Here is a 15,749-nt window from a genome sequence, read left to right as displayed (position 1 = left end):
GGCGTTTTCAGAAGTCGTCGACGGGCGAAATGGATTCTCGCGAGTTATCTATGGGATATGGGTTAAGGGTCGAGGAAAAGGGACGAGGGAACAGGGCCCATATTCGGACTCGGGACTCAGGAGGGGTGTGCGAAACGACGACGGATGAAAAAGTGCTCGCGATTCGTATAAAGTGATTTTAAGTGAGAGTCAGCTCGCGTCGAAAGTTCGCCCCGGCTGAGATATGACGGCAAATATTAAAATCTGCTGGCCGATCGTCAGAATTCGTGACCGTTCGGCGCGAATCTATAACGGCGAGAGATTCTTATTTCACAGGGAGGAACACGATAAAATTGCAAATGCCTGGTATATGTACTGAAAGAAAAGTGTTTGGTATTTGTGACTAGAATTGAGGGGATGGGCGGAATAAAGGCTTAATTACAAAATCTTGATTTTGATAAAAATTAAAATAACTTGTTACTTTTTTATTATACCATAAATGGGAACAGTATTAAATGTATATTTATATAATGTCTTTGAGTTATAATATTTCTCTATTATGATCAATATTTAAAAAGTTATTTGCAATTTAAAAAAATGCACTTACAATTAGTCCCTTTTTTCGAATATTGATCGTAATATTGTAAGAATCGACAGAAAGAAAAGACTATGAATTGCAAAAATGTTTTTTATTTTCACATTCTTCTAGAAGAAATACAAAATGAATATGAAATACTTGTTTACTTTTACTTGTACAAAATAAATTGAAATAATATTCAATCATCATCTGATGAGTTTTCGTAAGATTTTTTAACATAAATATATTGTAACGAAATAAAATTATTGTCGTACCATTTTCGTTCAATTTCTGGTAAAAATCTCATTAATGATTTTAAATCATTTATGCCCTTTTTCCATAGATTATATCATTTTCACCACCATAGGACAATCGAAACACGTTCATATTTAATTAATGTAAGCAACATCAATTCTTTGTTTATTTGCGCTAATCTCCGGAAAAAGGGCCTAAGTAGAATTGTGCCTTTATTCCACCAATCCCCTCAATTGCATTGTAAAATAATTATGATTAGGAGTACCATTTTGACTATATTTGTATGGCTAAAATAACTATAAATATACTGTAAAATTTTTAGACTGAATCTTACTCTGAAGAGTAAAATCTCATTCTTAAAGATTGAAAATTGAGGCACTTTTTTTCAAGAATCTTCACTCTTTAGAAAGTGAGATTTCACTTCGAAGCATTTAGAGAGTATAGCTATAAAAAAATGACTATAGATTATAGTTAAGTGTAAAAATGCATTTTTCTAATGCATTCCATCTGATTTAACTAGCCCCGGGACCGGGGTAAAATGACTGATGGTATGGGGTAATTTGATTAACATTATTAAAATGAAGATTAATAAATATTTTAAGGTACATCTTTGGCTACATAATAACAAAAATTTTATAAAAATGTATTTTAAACACAAACATATTTATTATAAAAAATGTATAACTTTGTACTAAATGACAATTTATCTAATCCGAATCGTTATCCGAATTACAGTTATAACAAACATAATACGATAAGTTACCCTTTATGCATTTAGAGTATCCACACGCATGTTCACAAAATTATACTTTTAATTATTCTTAATATTTTCACATTATTATTATTACTTCTATTACACTTAAAAATAATTTTACAAAAGAAAGAAGGATGTATGAACATATATGGATATGTTTCATATATAATTATATATGTTTATGAATATTTATACATGTTTATGTATAAATGTTCATAAACGTATATAATTTATCATATTATATATGTTTATACATATTTATACATATGCATGAAAAATTTCTTATACATGTAATTTAACTATTATTACTGGTAAAAAAAGTTGATAGAGAATGATTGAGAACGATAAGATTTCTATCAATTTGTATCGAGATTTCATTTCAAGAAGTTTGGGAGTAGATACTATCAGAGTCGTCACTAAATTAATCATATAGCCTCGTATTGTGGTTAGCCTATTAGCCCCATCCGTTCATTTTTTAAAAACATTAACAGTATACGACAACAAAACCAGATAAACAAAAAAAATCTGTTGGACTTTATTAAGTAAGAACTATGCTTACTACCTAAATGGAAATAAAATATCTCAGACAATTATATACAATTGTAAAACAAAAACTTTAAGAATAAAAATGTTTACTTAGGTGTACGATTTTTTTAAATTGTAGCGTAACTTCTATCATAGATGTGTTAGGAACGAGATGTTACAGCAGACTGAGCGGCAGTCGCTGCTGCGTGCTCAGACGAGTTTACGCGTGTCTGGCGCGATTTGTTTATAACGTAGCCTCGATTATTTTACTTACCCCTATAGTTTACTGACCCCGGTCTCCCCTAATTGCAATAATTTTTTCAGCGTATAGAGAGGGAAATAATCAGACAATCTTTATCATCAACGCTTGAAAGATCAAGAGCACATAAAAACGAATATAAAAATATATGCTTTTTTTTGATTGATGAGGAAAAAAACATTTATCAATCGAAATGAACGTTTCCATTCTATCGTGTTGCTCCAGGCATATTTACAGACTCACGCGTTATGTAACACGCAATCGATGACTTATGCAAAGCCGATCCCTGCACCATCGGCGATCTCCCGCCGAATTTATCGTGGTAACGTACGATTATATAGGCGGCAGGTTCCAGGCTGGGGCATCGATCCGGCGTGAACTCCAGTCACATCGTAAAGTCAACAGTTTCAATAATACCTCGCTATTTTGTACGTTCCGTTTATTGCGGCGACGCGCGACAGTAACTCATCAGAAAAAAAAGGTAGAAACTCTATACAGACAACCAACGATCGTCACGTGCAATAAAGATCTCACTTGACGATGATGCCGCCATCGTGATGTGTTCCCAGCGGTGGGTCGAATATCGCATAGATGTTTCGAGGGAAGAAGAGGATAGAAAGATATGCATCCGCTGAAATATTCGTCTCTCGGCGGTAGATACGGCGAGGAAAATTTTGTGTACTTATCGAGTTATGTACTCGCTTCACGTTCGTCGGATGTATCGAGCCAATTTGGGCGTCTGCAGTCAGATCAACTGCAGCTGCAGGCGAGAGGAGAAGACGGAGGAACGAGAAAAGGGAAAAAAGGCGCGGGAGGCTGGGTACAGATAGCGAGAATCTGGAGGACCAAGCCAGAAGGTAAAGGAGCCGATTTCTACGCCAATATTTGCGAAACATTACGCCACAGTAAAGTGACACATACTGGTGGAATGAACACTCGTCCTCAAGAGTGAGAGCGAGAGAGGAGAGGGAGCGTTCTTAGCGGGACATCTTATGCCGAATTCCGTCGGCTCGCGAATCACGACGACGAATAGAGTTCGTTTGCCGTGATTTGCATCTGAATCGAGTCGACGCCCATGCACAATTAGATCGATCGACTGTGATGGGACCGTTCGAATAGGATTGGTCTCTTGGAGAAACATTGGGAAAAATGCATGGAAATCTTACCGCTTTGAAGTGTCTCGAGTCTCTCAACCGAAAACTTTAACCTTCAGCAGACACTATACATTTTCGTGAGCTTTTGACGTCATGGGATTCACTTTAAAGAGAAGAAAATCTTCCAAGTGTTAAAAGATATAAAATTCTGATCTATTACCTTAAATATATACATGAAAACTTTATTTTTAATTATTATATTTTATTATACATTTATATTATTGTATTTTTTATATTTGATTATAAATGCAAATAATCTTAATATATTATAATTTATACCTGTTTCAGTATTTACAAAAACAATCAGCAAAAACCAAATGATTTTAAAATCACAAAAGATCTTATTAATAAATCAACATTGTACATACGTAATGAGTGCAATGCGTAAATATTTCAAATTTTATATTCACAACAGTTACGTTATTTTCCAGCAAAATGCATAAAACGTACAATTCAAGCGATCCTCCTCCCCCGCATGTATGCTTTGTTGTTATTTAATAATTAAGCGGATTAAACGGCTGTCCCCTTTTATTTATTTAATAAACTCCACAAACACGCGTGTGCCAACGCGCGGAACACTCGGTGGATTATAAACTGAGCACCCAACCGTGAGAACGAGAAATTCTCTTTGAGCAACCTCGCCGTTTCTCCAGCACTTCGAGGGGATGACCCCGATAGTTCGAATCAGCCACAAACGATGACGTAATTTGGGCGGAGGCGATATTAGTCGAGGTGTTCGGATACCTCCGGCAACTAACGCGATTACCGAGCCGTTTTTGGTTACCCGCGTGAGATCGTAGTACCGGGGGGAGGGAAGGTGTGGGAAGTACAAGGAATGCCCGCACCACGTTACCATCCTCTCGTTCTCACCCCCACGTCGTGCAGCCGCACGTCCGCACGCCCCGTTTGTTCCGGCCGCGCGCGTTATACGCCGAGGGCTCGAGGGCCCGGAGAGATGTGCGGGTGAAACTTCTTCAGCAAGTACTGCGCATAGCACCGGCATCTACTTGGAATAATTCGCGTAGTTAGCGCGCGGCAGTTTATCACGCCGCGGGTGACAACGTTCGCTCGTCGTACATAGGTACCGCTCGCACTTACGGGTTTCAAGCCGACAAGAGGGACGGTAAGAGGGAGAGAAAGAGAGAGAGAGAGAGAGAGAGAGAGATAGAGAGAAAGAGAGAACTTGTTGTGTCGTCGCTATACACACATAGTTCAGTAAACCAAGGACCGCGGTGGTGGATACTCAGTAAATGTCGGATGAGGACGAGACGTCTCCAAAATAGTTGACGGGTCTCCAAAATAGTTTTTACTACTGACTACTCGCTACAGTAACAGCGACTTTAATCTCACTGCTATCGTGTCCAACTGCAGCAGTTTTCGCCGTTTTCGCTCTTTGAATGCCGTGCGAATATCGATTTATTCAATTTTACGGCAGCACATCAAAATGGTATAATATTTACATGTATGAGAATAAATGCTGCTGTCGAAACGAAACACCATGAGATATCTAGTCATTATGAAGACATGTTTCAGGAAAAAGAGATTGACCTACTATTTTTTCTGTAGGTAATAATTCGCAATATGAAAATTTGTTTCACATATGTTACACATACTGATTTTAATAAATTTTGAAATAAATAAATTGTTAATTTTTGAATATAAATATTAAAAAATAAAAAAAAAGATCAATACACTTTATATATATTAAAATGTATAAAAGGCTCATTTGAGAGTTCAAATAATATAATATGTAAATAATAAATAAACTCACGGTAAGGTTAAATAACGAGGTCAATCGTTCCGCATGCAATTACGATGAAAGGAATCGGATATCCGGTGGTTATTGGCAAAAATATCAAGGATGTTATACCTGATATTTCTGACTCTTTCTATTTGACAGATTATTTTCTCGTAATTTTATTCGATCGGTATCACCAATTTACCTAATTTACATGAGTGAATAATTTTATGATTAACCGATGATGAATCTATTGAATCACACATTCGCAAGATCGAGGGAAACTGTTTGCAATAAACCTGATTGTCATATTTAAATTAATCGATTCTGCCTCCGCTTCTCTCTCGTTCAAGAAACAATGTTTTCCCGTCTCTCGTGATAAATACTTGATGTTGCGGTCGCAAGATGCTTTAATAAAAGATCATCAATCACTTTCCATTACGTGCTGGCGCGCGTACACGCGGGCTATGTTTTGTCGCAACACGTGAAAGTCGCGTTTTAATGAAAGATCGTCGGTCTTCTAGATTTCATTCTGCCGGGTTCATTTTGCCGTATTAAATTCTCGACGTGCAGTCGACAAAATGGCGACGTGGCGTGACGTTACTTCTCTAAATCGTCTATTTTAATGAAAAATAACTCACTCCGCAGTACACATCGAAAGGGTCGTTATAAATATTCCTTTCGCGAACGCAGATTCCTTTCGCGACGGATTGGAATTCCTAAGGAACTTCATGTCATCTCGTCCCGAGTCAGAATTGCCTCCCCACTTCTCAGATCGATACATCCGTCGGTCTCTTCAAGACTACGAATTGTTATATCCGTCGTTTACATAACATTTCACGCGTGACGATCGTCAATCTCGTCTGTGGACGGAAGGGAATAGTCTTTTTCCAATTCTATCGAGGAAAGCTGGATGGCGCGAACCATCCGGAGAGGCCGACGTCCGCAAAGGCTTCCGAAAATCGTGGTACGCGCGAGCCGGCAACTTGGATTTATGTCTCCCATAAATTCATGCGACTTCGCGGACCGTTTTTCCGATCTCGAATCCCGTTTGCCAATCTCCCTTTCTCTTTCTTTCTCTCTCTCTCTCTCTCTCTCTTCTTCCAGCTTCTCTACCCTCTTTTTATCCCGTGGCTCCGGCACTCTCTTTCCTCACCGGCGCATTCCGGCATTCCGCGGGTTCTTCCCCACCCACGAGAATGAATCCCTCCTGGCTGCGGTCAGTTTGCTACTTATTATCAAGTGAAATATCGCGGTCGATTTGTTATCGCAGAGGGTGGTACTTTGCGAAAGATTGTGAGGCTTACGATTCATGCGCTTGTTGCAGCGACAAGAACAGAAATCTCGATGTTGCCGGCGTACTGTGGTATTTTATGCTCTCGTAAAAATAACATGTCGGTTAATGTTTCGAGTGCTTCATACATCATTCGCGTGTGTCACAAACAATTTTGTAAAATAGTGAGTTTGATATATAGCTAGGATTTAAAGAAATGACGGTACAAAACAGCCGGAGCTCTAAGAATCGTTGTGGAATTATTGTAAATATTAACAAATCAACTGCCTTTGACTGATGCACAAATGTGCCTAATTCGCCTCTAATGATCAGTAATCTTTATTGATAATCTTATATTTTAATACATACTCATATATATAATATTTAATATACAGGGTGTTTCCAAATTAAATGGCAAAACTTCGGGAGCGTGTAGAGGAGTAAAAAACTAAGAAAAAAAGTCCTATAGACATATGCTCGTTTTTGCTCCGTTTCAGAGAAATCGAAAAAAAATGTTTACATTTCTTGCCATATCTAGCACCGACATATTTGATTACATTTTCCACTTTCTGTTATGAATTTGTCAGTCGCTCTTTGAAAGCCTTTAACAGTAGATGAATTTTGTCTTTTGCAATATGCCGCGTACGTATTCTAATAGTGAATATGCTGATATGGTTTTTGTATACGGTTTCTGCAACGGTAATGCTTTAAAGGCGGTGCGAGAATATGCACGACGATTTCCAAACAGAAGAGTGCCAAACCGAAGAGTGTTTATGTTGACATTTAATAGATTGCGAGAGACTGGAACATTTTCAATTCGACAAGAAAACAACCGATTTCAAGCAGCGTTACGAAGAGATTTGCAGGCAGGGAATCGTATTTTACAACATTTTGACAATCATCCTGAGACCAGCGTTCGGAATGCGTCGGCTGTATTGGGAGTGTCACCACAAACAATTTGGCGAACTGTAAAAGGAGATAATCGCTATCCCTACCACATTCAAAAAGTGCAAAATTTATTACCTCAAGATCATTGGAACAGATTGAACTTTTGTAACTGGTACCTTCAGACATGCCACAATGATATTTTATTTCCATCTAAAATAATGTGGTCAGATGAGGCAACATTTACCAGAGGTGGAATAATTAATCAAAGGAATTATGATATATGGGCTCATCAAAATCCCAGGTCTGTTAGAGAATACAAATTTCAGCAAGAGTTTTCTGTTAATGTCTGGCTTGGAATTTGGAACGACGTTTTAGTGGGACCGTTTTTTTTACCTGCAAGATTAAATGGGGACCGTTTTCTAAATTTCTTGGAGAATGAATTTTCTGACTATTTAGAAAACATCCCATTACAACAACGTACTGAAATGTGGTTTCAATTAGATGGATGCCCTGCTCATTACAGCAGAGTCGCTAGAACCTGGTTAGATAGAAAATTCCCACAACGATGGATTGGACGTGGAGGAGCAGTACATTGGGCAACTCGTTCGCCCGACTTAACGCCATTAGATTTCTATGCATGGGGTACTCTGAAGCAAGAAGTTTATTCTTCGCCTATTCAATCAGAGCAACATTTGAGAAATCGTATCGTAGCTGCAGCGAACAGAATATCGCAAGAACAGTGCCTGGCTGCTACAAGAGCCGTGTTTGACAGATGCAATGCTTGTATTGCTGCAAGAGGTGCACATTTCGAACAAAATCTTCATTAAAAAGTTTATAAATAAAATAATTAAAATAATAAATTAAATATATTTTTTTCTTTTTTCGTGATTTCCTGCGAAACAAAGCAAAAACGAGCATATGTCTATAGGACTTTTTTTCTTAGTTTTTTACTCCTCTACACGCTCCCGAAGTTTTGCCATTTAATTTGGAAACACCCTGTATAATATGTCTTAATATATATCTTAATATATATTAAACATTATTTTAATATATTTAATTTTATTCAATAATTCTACATTTTTCCTATCCTAATTGTTTCAATTGTACGAAAAAAGATATTCGCTTACGGACTAGATAGATTCGTTAAATCCCCTTGTCAATCAACGCGTCAAAAATCCATCAACCTTACATACTTGTAATTGTATATTAACCTAGTCGTTTCTGAAATAATTCGAAGAATAATTTTGAATTCCGCGAATACACAGTATTGCTGTGACAGCAAATATATAATAATAAAGAAATGATTAACCTAATAGATATTCTGTCGCGTTGCCCGATGTCTTCCTCCTTCGCTTTTCAGAATCCTTCATCGCACTTACACAATGTTCACTTGCAAAAGCTAAATTAATTACGACGCACATTAATCATACCAAAATACGACAATCACATGGTGTCTTACATGAAACTCCTGATGCTATTAATTGCGAAGAACACGAAATACTTGCTTCGTAATGGAATAATTTCAATGCAAGTTATCCGCTAATTAAATCTTACGGTCTGATAACCGCAATAATTCTAATTGTATAAATAATTGATCGTGCGACATCAAACGATACAGTCGCCAGCGTGGATTGAATGGTAATGAGACAACACAACGATTGCCCAACTCGCGCAAATGTTTATTTACACCTAGACAGACACACTATACGCCGCAAGGAATGAGCTCTGTGAAATAATCAGCTATGAAATAACCGTTTACCTACATTGTTTAGTCATGTTGTTCTAATTTCGCAATTATGTGAAACAAGGCGGTCAAATTAACCGAAACTGTGACTCCGTCGAAGAAAGTAAGTCCAATTAACAGAATAGCAGTCTTAACATGTATTAGCTCGCTAGATGAGAAAGTCCGAATTGAGAGTGGAACGATAGACTTGCGATTTAATTTGCACAAGTACGGGAACGAAACTGGCAGGAAGATAATGGTTAATTAGCCCTGCCACAAAGGAGCTCGATTATGTGGTGCTATATGACCGCGAATAGCACAGGCTACTTTTTTCTGCTCTTCCTCCTCCTTTGCACCTCTCACACGCAGCGGCTCACTTATACCCCATTAGTCGACGCATAGAATATAACAGTATACCCTGTGCCCGCTGGAAAAAGGGTTGCCGACCTCGATACAAGCTCCCTCATTGTTCATCGCGCGTGTGTATGTGTGTTTTGTGCGTATATGTGTGTGAATATGTATAAGCGCATGCAGTCATGTGCGCTAGCTTAAAAGGGTGGAACAAATTTCTGCTCGGCGCTTTGCAAAGGCAGCCTCTTTGGTTGAAGAGACAAAGATGAATTTTTCGCCGATCCGCGTGCGTCACGAGCGCATCAAAGTGTTTCGTGTTATTTGTACCTTCGAGGATGGCGCCTGGCGTTTGTCCCTCGAATCGGATTATCAACTTCGCAAATCTGCCCACTTTTGCGATCGTGCACGCGAAATATCGCGGCGCAATCGTTTAATTCTTGATTTTCTTTGTCGAGAGAGACGATACACCGCGTCCTGTGAAACCTTTTTGTTCCGCAGCAGCTTATTACAGTTTCACGAGTTTTTGAGTGGTTTCAGAAACACACCTCGCGACATTGTACTTTTTTTTGTACGAATTGCAATTCAGGATACACGACTTCGATGGATTTTGTGTAAAATTTTTTATCGCACAGTAAATTTTTATACTTCCATAGTAAAGAATTAAATATATATATCCAGGCAACATGAAAAGATTCAATTATATCCTCCGGTGTCTTTATTTGAATAAGCGAAATTGACGTCGTAAACGCAATGCGATCGATGAAGTGTTATCAAAGTGTATATTAACGAGGGAGAAGGAACATTTTGTACAGTTGAGGGATTAAATCCTCGAGGAAAAACACAAATCCGAACTCCTTCTGCGACCGACTCCGTCCGATAATCCGCTTTCGCTCGTCTCGAATTATTTCGAAGAGACGCGCCGCGTAGCCGCCTCCCGACAGTCTGACAAAGACGCTTTATATTATTTCGAGCTTAATTTCGACTTGCATTATCCGAGTTCTCGAGTATCTCCCGATATTATTTCAACCGTGAAGCGAGAAGTTCGATCTAGCTACGCTTCTCTTTTCCTCGCGAGGAACCGTAGACGAAGATTTCCCTGCAAAGAGAAGACTAAAGCGGAGAATCGGTAGAAAACAGAGTTACGAGAAAGAGAAGGGAAGGGGCAGGAAGGGATGAACGAGAGAGAAAAGGTTAGGTTAATTAAGGGAAGATTTAACGACGGGGTTTGTCCACCCCACGTCCATTCGCGTTCTTCCTCCTTCGCACCCCATTCGCCGTGGGAGTTTGGCTTGAGCTAACGCGGAAAGTTCGCGTGGATTTCTGAAATTCTAATTCGCTCCTCTAATCTGCGCTATCCTTCTTTTCACCGACGTCCGCCTGTGAGGCACGCCTAGCTTCAGGAACTGTGCTCGCTCGTCTCTATCTTCTCACAGAGAGGCGAAAGAGAGGCGGCAGATAATTACGTACATAAGAGTGATCAGCGATTCAAAGAGGCGATAATTGGAAAAGGAAGGAAAGAAACTCGCGACGGGAGAAACGTTCGGATGTTCTCCTCCGAGATTTGCATTGAGGAACGTTGTGCAACGTCTTGTCAGCGTTTCGGGGATGAAACTGCGTTTCCGTGTTTCGCGAAACTGGTGAGGCAACGACACGCATTTCAGGGGAAGAGAGGGAGGAGGTTGCTCATGAAACTCACGTAAGTATAATGAACGCTAACTATTGCGCCGCGGGTCGGCGCGTAATACACTTACATGATTACGACGGATAATAATATTGCGCCTAGTATATACTGCAACACAGCGCGCGCTGTAACACGATAGCGTAACAATACCGCGCGAATACTGACGCATTAGCCTAATCTATAAGACGGCGCGCCTCACGCGCTAGTGTCTGGAGCTTGTGTGCGTTAATATATCACAGTCGTGTCCGCAAGAACATACGCGTGTAGTCCATCACGTGTACACGTACCTTATGTAATCTGCAACATCCTTTACATAAGGAGAAGCCCTGTGGCGATTACAACGTACCTCTAGTGTAGTCTAGTAAATTTGATATTCGTTTCTTTGATGATTTAAAAATTAAAATGTGATATTTTACAGTTATATTTATACGCAATATTTTATATATAATAAAAATTATTAAGATTAAAAGATTGTTATTTTACTCATTATTTAGCACGTAAAATTACTGACATTTTTATATGAATTTTTATAAATTAACCCATAACAAAAATAATTTGACAGTTTAAATATTACGAATCAAAACAAACTCGATCAACTTGTAGTTCATTACAATTCGATTGTTGCAATAAAAACTGTAAATGATACGACTGTTAAACTTTACCTATATTCCAGTTACTCGTATTCAAAATGGAGCTTTTTATTGAAATATTGAAAGATATATCTCGCGTATATTTAATTTATTATAAGTATTATAACGCATCAATATGAAACGTAATATTTTACAGAGTTATATTTACGCGCAATATTGCATATATAATACAAATTATTTAAATTTTAAAATTATTTTACATCATTTAGCTGCTAAATAATGAGTAAGATAACAACTTTAAAATTTAAATAATTTGTGTTATACATGCAATATACTTTGTGTAAATATAAATAAACTCGATCAATTGTAGTACATTACAACTCGAATACAAGACTGCTGTAAGAGAATGAGCTGTGTAAATGACACCACTGTTAAATTTCATATGCGTATTTTCAAAAGTACAGCAAAAAGCGCAACAAGAATCTTAAAGTGTTTCTCATGTCTCGAGAAGATTAAAGAGACTGACGGAGTACTCTGTAGAAAATAACAAAAGTTACACGGCATGTCGGGATTCGCTCAACGTCGACGGCCGCATTCATGCAAACTTAAACGTCGAAGAGCTCAGATACGTATTCTTCCCGGCGTCTCGGCACCACAATATGCGAACAAGGAAAAGAGATAAAGCGGAAGAGACGCGCTTGGACATTGCATCGCTGGTATAGGACGTTGCCGGTTATCGCAGAAAAGCCCAGGAAAATCGGAGAGAGAAAGGAAAAGAGAGAGAGAGAGAGAGAGAGAGAGAGAGAGAGAGAGGCGGCAAAGCGTTGAAGAGAGGGGGAGAGAGAGAGATGCAATCTAGAAACTCTCGGGAACCAATCTTCTCTGATGAAAATACCTTGTCCTCTGTGAGGTTTGATACCGCACCCGCGGGGGCCAATTTCGTTTGTTACTTTTTGGAATACCGCGAGTACGTTTGAATTGGACGGGGTCCTTGCGAGGCAGATTCCAGGAGAACATTTTGAGGGTACGTGCGGCCGAGTGTAGTCGGCAATGCAGGGGTAAGGAGACGGGAAATGGATTGTTCTCTCAGCGCGTGTCACTTTTGCGATCAGTTCTCTCGGCGAAAAATATTGGTGCAGCTTAATTAGAGCTCGAGACCACGTGCGGGAACAATTGTACAAAGGAAAAGCGCTCGAGATGTTGAACTTCCATGAGAGAGATAAAGCGTGTACAAAAGCTTTAATCGTACTTTTTAATTGACACGATGTGATTTGTACGGAATGTTAAATGACAATTACAAATAACATATACGGAGTTGAAATTTTGAAAGTTGTAATAAATTGTAAGTTTTCGTATAAATGTTTTCGCGATAGAAAAATGGATCTCAATCTCGTGAAAGAATATGTCAATAAAACCATCATCCGTTTACTCGAGGATAACCTGTATTTGCGGGTCTTATATGGATATTCGATGTGGGGTGTTCCGAGTCGAACATTTCAGAAACACTACGCGCGGCCGGCTATTACTAGAAAGGGTTAGATCGCCTGAGGGATCAGCAGGGGAATTTCATGCTGGTCGTCGGGTCTTCTGGGAATCTGCACTGCGACACTTACATTCTCACTATCCTTATCCCTTTCCATGTCGTTTCGAATCTCTCTCTCTCTCTCTCTCTCTCTCTCTCTCTCTCGCTCTCTTTCTTTCTCTTGTACCCTCTCACTCTGTCACTATTCCGCTTCAGTCGATAGCAGTGGCGAAGAGAGGCGCCAAAGATGGATTCCGGTATCGGAAGGATCGGGAGTAGGATTTCTCAGGTTATATTCCTGCCGCGAGCTATACGGGATATCCCGAGATTAGAACGTACTTCGCTATAAGCGACTGCTCTGAGTGGGGTTTCCATGAAAGTTACACCTTCGTATGATGTGGACTTTATGATCAACCCGCACGACGTTGTACTCGCGCCGCGTACATCCGGGTAAAGAAAACGCACCGTGGTACCCGGATATTACTTGCAAGAGGAAGGAAACGGAAGCAGAATCAACCGCTACGTAATGTAATGGTGAACAGGAATTTTTGTGGATATCGTTCACGCGATTAGGGCTTGTTAGCTCATCGTGTTTGTCGCGGAATTCATATAAAATCTCACATAGCACATTCGAGAGAGGTCCTGAGAACGTCCTTAAGACGTAGAACGTTTTATGATGTCTTCTTTTCTTAAACACGTATTAGGGTTGACGGTTACGATTGACGATTACTCAGTTCTAATTCAGCTAATCACGATGAACTTGCTACATTGTGATTGACTGAAATAGGACCCGGCAACCATTAATCCGCAATCTGATACAGGCATTAGAAGTTTGTGTTGTATGGGATGTCATACTGATAATATATCTGTTTTTTATTTTTGCTAGATTGCACTAGAACTCTCTTTCTCACTTTCGTCAAATATCAAACCTATCCTACTTTTAAGTTCCAAAAGTATACACTAGTTTAGCTATTAAAAAACTGACCTAATATTCTTATAATGTAAGAATCTGAATTCGTCGCGTCCAAGTTCTGTTTGAAACGATGCGCTCGGGAATGGATCGGGAAAGCTTGGATCATGCGATTCACGTGGCAGAAAAACCGCAGGCGCGTAAAAGAAAATCGCAACCACGATTGGTTCATGCATTTTTCAGCGGTCGCAGTATTTGCTTGATCGGACGTTTGTACGTCCCTTCGACGTCGAGGCGTACCTTTCGCCGGGTTCTGCGAAAGGCAGCACGTGGTGATAAAATGGTACGCGAGGGAGTGTGTGCTCAAATAAGTAGCGCGAATAGAAAGTAACTCCGGTTGCGAGTGCGCGACTGAAGTAAGAGATCGATCGGAGCCGTGCCCTCGCGAAATAGCGACCTATAGTGTACCTATACCCTTCATGTTCGATCTGATCGCCACGAATCGTTTCTTCGCGGCGGCGCGGCGTGACGTGCGTGCTGAGCTTGATCGATTTCCCAAGCGAAATGTAACCACTATTTCTCTCCTTCCTCGGTTCTCACTTTTCCATCCAACGTCCAGGAGAGCGTAATATGCACCTAAGACTTCTCTTTAAAGCCGTAGTAAATTAGTTCGCTGTGATCTTCCTTTGATTGAATGGAAAAGGAGAGCGACAGTCTGCTTTTGTGTAAATGTCGTTGCTGTTACTGTTGCCATATTATTTATTATGATTGATATGAGATGATATTTAATTTCTGCAATGTTCCGCATTTTATTTTAAAAGTTTATTCCTGTTAATTTATGCAAAAGTTTGAAGCAAATATATTTGTGTTTAAAAAAACAACTTTCAATTAAATAGATATATAAAGTTTTATATTGCATATATTTAAAATCGAAAGTTTGATGAAACCACAGAATCTAAAAATATTGGAAACCGTATAGAACTTCAATAATTTAAAGATAAAAATTGAAACTAAATTTACATGAAATCAATTGGTTAAAGTAGAGTTTATAAAGAATTATGGATTTAACTTACTCTTTGTCTAATTGTTTTAAATTTAATAACTATTTCTATCTATATCTATATATTCTTGTATGGAATAATAACATATATAAAAAGAAATTATAGAATATATGTTGGATTATATTCAGAATATATGTTTGATTAAATTCTTACAGACTAGTACTCACCAATCACGGTCAAATTATACCGGAAGCTGCGCGTCTGGCCCTTCCGGAAATCCACTCTACATCTGTACGTCGCCGCATCGTGCCGCTTTATATCATCGATCACCAGAACCGCCGGGCTTGGAAAAGACGTTCGGAAAAAGGCGCGTGGACCAAAAACGCCGGAGTCCGACGAGTGGTGTGCCTTCGTCACTGGCTTCTCTCGTGCATCGATTCTGTAATGAAAAAAAATCCGTTTTAGAAACAGTGTTAAACTTATAATATAAAGAGAGAATATAAAATATTCTCTCAAGAATATAAAATGTATTCAAGAATATAAAATATTCCATAATTATAGAGTAATAG

Source organism: Mycetomoellerius zeteki, unplaced genomic scaffold (assembly GCF_001594055.1).
Source record: "Mycetomoellerius zeteki isolate Tzet28-1 unplaced genomic scaffold, Tzet1.0 scaffold73, whole genome shotgun sequence".
NCBI classification, from domain to species: Eukaryota; Metazoa; Arthropoda; class Insecta; order Hymenoptera; family Formicidae; genus Mycetomoellerius; species Mycetomoellerius zeteki.
This window is presented reverse-complemented; position numbering follows the sequence as displayed.